Below are 6315 nucleotides of genomic sequence, written 5' to 3' on the forward strand. Positions count from 1 at the left end.
ATTCTGTGATTCTATGATACCTGTGGTGCAGACTTTTACGACGCATGCACATTTGTGTCTTGACTGTGTATAGCCTAAGAGAACCCTGCTTCTAGCAGGAGTTGTTTTCACTCAAACACTAGGTCTGAGGCACTGATTAATACATTCAAATGAGTCAGCCTTTGCTTTGTCAACTTTGCCATCTGCCTGCTTCTCTGTCATCTGTCCAATTGGGACAGGATAGGCCCACAGAAGTCCATCTCCTCCCAGGCACTCCCATTAGCAACGCAAGGAGTCTGGGCAGTCCCCGGAGGGACTGCAACGTATTCTTGTGCTAGGAGATGTCTATAGACTGCGATAGAAAGTCATTATGATCCTGAGTGGCCTCAAGTGTGTCTGTAAGAGTGAAGTGATGCGTATTCCATTTAGCTGTCAACCAACTGTGGCCTTGCAAACACCTTGCAGGCTGCTTTCCCATCGTGTTTCGTGGTCCAGTAACCTGTAAACCATGCCTGGGGATGAGTGTGAATGTCAGCCATGCCCAGAAGATATCAGGAAGAAATTCTTCACAGAGAGGGTGGGGAGGCACTGGAACAGGTTGCCCAGGGAAGCTGTGGATGCCCCATCCCTGGATGTCTTCAAGGCCAGGCTGGATGTGGCTTTGAGCAACCTGGTCTAGTGGAAGGTGTCCCTGCCCATGGCCATGGGGTTGTAACTAGATGATCTTTAAGGTCCCTTTCAACCCAAACCATTCTGTGATTCTATGATTCACAGTCTCACAGCATGTACAAGGCTTGACAGGCTGGCCTCAAGGACACCTTGGGCTTGCTCTACTAAGGGACATCCACTGTAAACACCCTGCAGAGAGGTATCCGGGTGCCTTTATTATCTTTTCATCAATCCCGGGAAAGAAATATATAGTACCCCGGCTCTAGGATGGATAGTGGAGTCCACTGGTGTTTTAATGGATGCTGAGAGTCTCACTGGAAAGACAGTGAAATTATTCATCCATTGAGTGGAACATCTTAATTGGCATGAGTCAAGGGATTCGTCAAAAACACAATCTGGTTCCTGTGGGATGAGATCTGTGAAGGTCCCGGCTGCCATCTAGTGGAATGATGATGTATCTTTAGCCTGCAATGAATACATAAATTGTACATATGGGAATATCAAAGAGCTAACCTCTAATCTGTAGGTGAAATGGCCTCATTACTTGAGAAAAAGTCATTAAAAAATAAATCAATAAATCAATGAAACTGAGGACAGAACCACATCGTAATCACAGGAAACTGGGGATAAAAGAACGATGAGATTTTCTTCCCAACCATCTCTGAAATAGTTTGTGTCCTCCCTGTCACCTCTATGGAAAAACAGACAAGGGGTTTCATTCCCAACTAAAGAAAACTTGGGCTGTTTTCAGAGTAATTGTATGGTATTTGATTCCCACCCCAGCTTGTTTTCTAGCATGTGCACTTTGCAACACACTGTAATTTTTTTGCTAGAAAAGGTGCCAGATATTTTCATTGAAAGTTCACTTCACAGCTTTCTGACCAGCACTGTTTGTCCATTCTCCTAGGAGATCAGGACATACATCAGGTCCAGGCTGTACCTCGTCACTGATGGTGGCCAAAGCACAGGGCAAGCTTATACACTGCTTCCCGGAGAACATCCCACTTGTGCCTCTGGCATTTTACAAATTTTCCACTCATTTGCCCAATCTTATCTTGAACACGCGCAATCTTTGTGTGTCTGGCAAGGCTTTGCAAAACAGTGTTGTGGAGGGGGTGAGGGAACTTTTCAAGGAGAAGACCTCCCATCTTCATACTGACACTGCTCATTTTCTTTAACATGTTTTCCTGTTCCCTTATGAAATATCACCTCGTTTCTGTAGACCCTACTGGATAGAAAAGCCCTGATAAGACAATATAAACAGAATATCACATGTTTTTTGCCATCAAGATGGTTTGGACTCAATATTCTGTTTTACACATTATCTCTTCACTAAGGAGTTGGAGAAAATCCTTGACCTGTTAATGCATTTAGTGTGGATTAGGTATGGATGTTTCGCTAGGTTCTAAAATCACTTCAAATAATTAGAAATGAATGCTATTACCAAAAAATGTGTTCCTACAATTTTCTATGTACTGGTATCAGCACTCATGCAGACATAATCGATCAGATCAAGGACTTAATCTGGCTGGAAACCAATATGAGTTATAAAAATAAAGCTTGTGCTCTGGCAGAGCAGGAGAAGTGCATCTTACCCTCTCATCATTTCCTAACCTTGGCTTAGACACAACAGCTAGAGGTAAATCCCATTCCTAATTCAATGGTGTGGTTATTGTTGTTTGTCCCAATAATGGAGAATCTAGCTCAGTCATTTCTGCTTCATCTATTGTCATTGGGCAAAGGGAGAAGGTCCATTTCAGGTTGCTTCTTCCCACCTCCCTAACACAGCTCTATCAAATTTCAAGGTGGAATTTGGCTCAGTGAATGTTTTCTGTCTGTGGCCTAACAGGTAGCTCCTGTAAGAAAAGAATAATTTTACTAATATTTTAAACATGCAGAGGTGCACATCAGAGATCAATCTGACTCAACTTGAATTTATGAAAAGGAAATGGGTACATATAGCCCTCCAATTTGGAAGTGGATGGACCAGAAGAAAGGACTATATGAGCTATGCCTGGGGACAGGAATGTCATCACCAGCTAGACAGCTCTGCACATGACTGATTGGTACAGAAAAAACAGTCTGTCAAGTTAAGTGAGTGTAATAGGGAAAATAAGGAAATACAGGTTTATTAGAGGCATTTGTGTGTATACTGCAGTATAAAGGATCTATTGTATTTGCTCCTGTTTCTTTAAGAAATGTATTTATTGTCCTCTTTGCTATAGCAGTTTTGTTCAATCATATATGAAATGGCAGGAAAATCCAATTGCTACATAAAATTACAAATAATATTTTCATTTTCTTTTCTCATATTGTAAAATATTAATATATATTAAAAATTGGTAGCATTTGAACAAAAATAGAGTAGAAATAAACATTTCCAGTCATTTAATATTATGATATGAAATATGAACAGAATGAATTTTTTTGGTGACAAAACATTGATGTTCTGCAAGCATAAAAATAATGAAATATTCATACAAACTGCAATTCTCTTTTTAATCGCTTTGGTTATAAGATTTCTATAGTATATTGTACAATCATTTTCACCAACCAAAAAATTCACTATCATTCTGTTCAGAAATATTTTGCTGTAGACAAGATCTGATTAAAATTTTTATTTTTTATGGATAATTGCAAGACATTCACCTTAAGGATACCACATTAATAGCTTAATTTGATAATATGAGAGCACAATTCAAGCTAGACCGTGATTGTGTAGATGTAATTTTCTCTTGCAATCAAAGCCGATGTGACTTACACCTGCCTGATCTCAGTTTCAATTTCCAGACCTCTCCCTGATCATCAAGGAACCATAACATTATAATTAAAAAATGTTTCATGCTTTTTCGCAGTCTATTACAGATGGGGACATCTCCCTTTTCCTACAGATACAGACAGACAACACAGAAGAGCTTGAATCTTAACACATGGAAGGGTTTCAGGTACAAATTATTTTAGATAACAAAGTTTGCTAACGGATTTTTTAATAGAATAATCAGTCTAAAGCTCACTAAACACTTTAGGCCACTTCTAATATTTTAATGTTTTCTCTTCTCTACAATGTTGTACAATAAGGACAATATCCTTATCCCTGTTGGACACCCCTTGGTAGAGGTGCCAAGTGTTTACTGTATTACAGATTGAATCATAATTCAGATAAAGTAGAACAGTGAAAAGCTGCACTTTTTTCACTCAAATCTGAAATTATTTCATGATGTAAAAACAATAACGGTAACCTCACCTTGATGTTAGAAAAGACAGAAGAACCACAAGTATTCACTCTTAGTCATTATATAATGCATCATTTCATTTTGTTAATATGAAATATATACTGTTAGTAGGAGAGACTTTGCCATTGCTATTAGTTGCCATTGAAGTTATTAACAGTTATACTTGGTGGTGAAGCAATGTTAGGCACTGAGCTAGACAGGAAGAAATAGTGTAAAAGAGTGATTGCCTGACTACTAAAAGATTAAAAAAAAAAAAAAAAAGATTAGTGCAAAACTGATGGACAAGAGCCTAACAGAAAGTGCTACCTGAATGTGTAATATGGAAGAAATTAATCAAATACTCTACAGTGAGATATATCATTTCAAAAAATAAATGGAAGATGGGATCTTTAGTGACACCATGTTGTCAAAAATATTACTAATTTTTAAGAATCTGGCAGGTGTCTTTGAGGTTAGAAGGAGAAAAGTTAATCCGTGTCATAAAACTGGTTGTAATGCCACATAAAAGCCAAGTCCAAATGATCTAAATTGCACCTAAGCTGGCAGAAACTTGGGAGATGCATTTAAAATTGCTGTTCTTTTTTACTGCTGCAGCCTCCAGTGAGATCAGCACAGACATCACGCCTGGAATCTCGCTCTTATTTCTTTCTTTAGTCATTGCATTGTAAACCCTGTAGCAATTTGCATACCCTGGAAATTGTTCTCTAGCTTCAGGTCACTTTTCCATTGCTTTGGCCCTCCTCCAAGTGAAAGTCAATCATACTTAGGATAATTTCTTCTTTAAAGGTTAAGGAGTTTCTGTTACTCACACTTTTCATACCTGTTTTATCAAACCCTGCATGTGACAGACAAGAACTTGCAGCAATGAACCATCTTATGCAATAACCATGCACATGCTCCTAAGCTAGCCTTAGCTTGGTAAAAGTTATCTAAATGCAATGCAATTCCATTCCTGAAAAAATAAACATTTCTTAAGTTTTTAAATTCTGATTAACACTTTATAATCAAGATTAAAATTGCTAAAAAAGTAATGTAACCCCAATATCTATGCTATGCCTAGTCATAAGTGATAATAATACTCAAATAATTAATGTCTTCTCATTTTAGCCATTGCTGATTCCGGTTTTAGCTATCCCACAAGAAAGAATTCCCCTTGTAGTGGCTATTTATTTCAGGAAAGAATGAAATGCCTGATTCCTGCATGAATGAAGATTCCTGCCTCTGATGGGTAAAATTTAGACCTCTCACTTGAGCTATTACTCTGAGCTCTTTTCTAGCTGATAGAGACCATGATCTTTCTGGGGCTGAAAAACATCCATCCCTAGGAAAGAAGATATATTCAACTACCTCAATACTCATGCTTCACCTTAGCTGGAGTCTATATACCACTGAAAGCCATGCAAGCTCATCTCTCTGTTAGTCTCTTACTTTCAACGGATCACCAAACATTTGACACATGCTTTCATCCAGCTTACCTTTAATCCTGGATAAAGGAAGGAAACCAATAGAAACAGTATCTTGGGCCCCACATTGTAATATGTGTTCCCAAGAGTCACTGCAGAACTGGAAATAAACACATTCCAGTTCTCCCTCAGAATCTTCTCCCACCCTTCTTTATTTCATCCATTGCTGTATTTTGCACATGAGAAGAAAAAACAAGGAAAAAGATCACTTTTTTAATGAAAAGAAGGAAGATACCTCCTTGGCAGTCAGCTTTTACATAAAACCTAGATGGCATAACATTTCACCTCTTCAAATTAGCTCTAACTACCTGGATGCAGCAAAGGAAAAAAGCACGCAGATCCAATTTCTGTTGTTCAATTGGACTTGACAGGTCACCAGAATGTCCAGAAGAGTGAAAATGTACCAGTCTGATAGTCCTCACTGTTTGGGACAGGTCAGCTTTCTTCACTCCTTTCTGAGCCCTGATGTTTCCATCAAAGGTTAATCAGTCCATAATTTACTGGTTAGGAAAACCACTGGGAAACAAAACACACCAACGTCCCAAACCAACCAACCAATGCCATCAAGTATAAACACTGGGAATTAAGTTTATTTTCAAGCTTCAGAATAGTTTACAACACTGGAGAGCTAAAACAGTCACACATAAGAAAATACTTAGCAGTATTCCAGCAGTCTCTTAGTCTGTCTCCCACGGGACTCAGTCTTTTTCTGTGCAGAAGTTTGCATTTCTTTTTAATTTACTTGCAAAGAGCACTTATTCCTTAATAATTATCTTACAGTACCTGGGCCTTCCCAACACCTCCAATTTCTTCTCCTTGGCTATCAGAAATTTCCTAACCTGTAGTTACTGGAATTACACCAGAACATGAGTGTATTGTTTCTCATTGTGAATTTTGTGTCTTTTTACTTCTAAAGAGACAATATAAAAGGACATTTTAGCCATTGCATTGCAGTTTAACAAGACATTTGC

This window comes from Eurypyga helias, unplaced genomic scaffold, assembly GCF_000690775.1.
Source record: "Eurypyga helias isolate BGI_N326 unplaced genomic scaffold, ASM69077v1 scaffold3291, whole genome shotgun sequence".
NCBI lineage: Eukaryota > Metazoa > Chordata > Aves > Eurypygiformes > Eurypygidae > Eurypyga > Eurypyga helias.